Source organism: Gossypium hirsutum, chromosome A09 (assembly GCF_007990345.1).
Source record: "Gossypium hirsutum isolate 1008001.06 chromosome A09, Gossypium_hirsutum_v2.1, whole genome shotgun sequence".
Lineage (NCBI taxonomy): Eukaryota > Viridiplantae > Streptophyta > Magnoliopsida > Malvales > Malvaceae > Gossypium > Gossypium hirsutum.
In genome coordinates this window covers 45989649-45991526 of record NC_053432.1, presented here as the reverse complement: position 1 = coordinate 45991526, position 1878 = coordinate 45989649, and the positions used below count along the sequence as shown (strand labels likewise).

Here is a 1878-nt window from a genome sequence, read left to right as displayed (position 1 = left end):
TAAGCACGTTTTGATATGCCACATTGGCACCATTATACAACGAGGTCATAAGATTTGGTGGATAATGTGAGATATGGTGGAAATGGCTTCCATAATGACATTATGGTAACCTAGTAAAAAAGAAGTTTTTGGACGCACACGGGTCCCAAAAGTTACATGGTCCAGCCACACAACCGTGTGGTGGAAATGGTTAGTTTTAAAGCACAAGGTCACAAAGAGTTACACGGCCGGGGCACACGACTGTGTCCCTTGTTTTTCATAGATGTCTTTATTTTTGTAAAATCTTTCAGAATAGTCCTTATTATTACTTGGGTCAACTTAAGAGCTTTTGTAAGCTCAATTTAGACTCGTTTTTTTTATAAACATTACCTATAAGTATGTATAAAATAATTACATGTTTAATAAAATAATTTAATTAAGTTTTGAATGTAACTGTTCCGTTGACTGTTGTAGCTTCCTTTAGCTCGAGTCTAGCGATCACACTAGGCGAGGGGTGTTACACCATGACATAAGCTAAGAATGATTAAATAGCACAAAGACTTCTAAACAAATATTTTAACCAAATTCAACTACAATCATTGACAAAATTTCTTTTTTAGATGCTTATTAGGTTGTTCACGGAACGAAAAAAAGAATCATGCTATTGGACTAGTATAAACATTTAAAGGAGTTCTTCAAGGGGTATATATGAAAGGCTTAGGTGGGATTTTGAGGGTATCTAAACTTCCTTCTAGCATAAGCAGAACTTCATTCATTGATGGCCTTTGTACTGGGTAAGTCTATATGCACCACAACCCTATTATTATCATCTTTTTTGCTATTTCATTATCTTGGCTCGACATTACCCCACGCAATCCTAGGCTATTGTCTTTCTATATATGGTCATAAACCCAATGTGGATAATATAGCTCACTACTATCCTTTGCAAATTCATCAATATTCTTTCTTCCTCCTACCATCTCTAAAACCATCATTCCAAAACTATACACATCGGCCTTGTGTGAAACTCTCCCAAAGTTCCTGCTAAATAGTTCTGGGGCAATATATCCAATTTTCCCTCTAGCATCCAACACAGATATAACGCTCTCTTTTGGACATAGTTTTGCAAGTCCAAAATCAGAGATCTTGGGGCAAAAGTTTTCATCTAAAAGTACATTATGAGGTTTTACGTCGAGATGCAAAATCCTTGTGTTGCAACCCCGATGGAGGTACTCGAGTCCTCGAGCTATTCCTATTGCAATTTCATGCAATTTTCCCCATGCAAGGCGCCCTTCAATCGTAATATTTTCGTTGTGAATGAACTTTTCAAGAGAACCATTGGGCATAAATTCAAACATCAAGGCTTTCTTGTTTGTGGTATAACAATATCCAAGAAGGGAAACAATATTAACATGTGATGTTCTGCTAATACTGATGACTTCATTTATGAACTCTTATCCATTTCCTTTTCTTATGTCTGTTTTGAGAACCTTCACCGCCACAGGACGACCGTCATCGAGCTTTCCTTTGTAGACGCTGCAAAACCCTCCTTCACCCAATTTCTCCCTAAATGAATTGGTTATTTTCTTAATATCTGAACATTGATATCTCTTTGGAGCTAGTGACCCATATTTCTTTATGTAAGTTTCGACGTTGGGATCTTTCATAGTTTTCGATTTCATCATTCGAGTAGTTTTGTACACAACAATCATGAGACCTGCAAATGCTACTCCACTTGCAAACCCATATCCTAATCAAACAACAGTGGCAGAGCATAAAAGGTGAGAAATATAACGTGAAAAAAGAAGTAAAAAATTAAAATAATTAAAACTTACCCAAAAACCTAAACTCCTTCAATTTTAAGTAGGCGTGGTCTGTACAAAAAGTAGCATAATTAGA

General features: G+C 36.3%; 1 pseudogene; it reads right to left on the bottom strand.

Moving 5' to 3' along the window:
• Positions 1–674: 674 nt before the first annotated feature.
• Positions 675–1671, bottom strand: LOC107890221 (PR5-like receptor kinase; annotated as a pseudogene).
• Between the last annotated feature and the right edge of the window lie 207 nt (positions 1672–1878).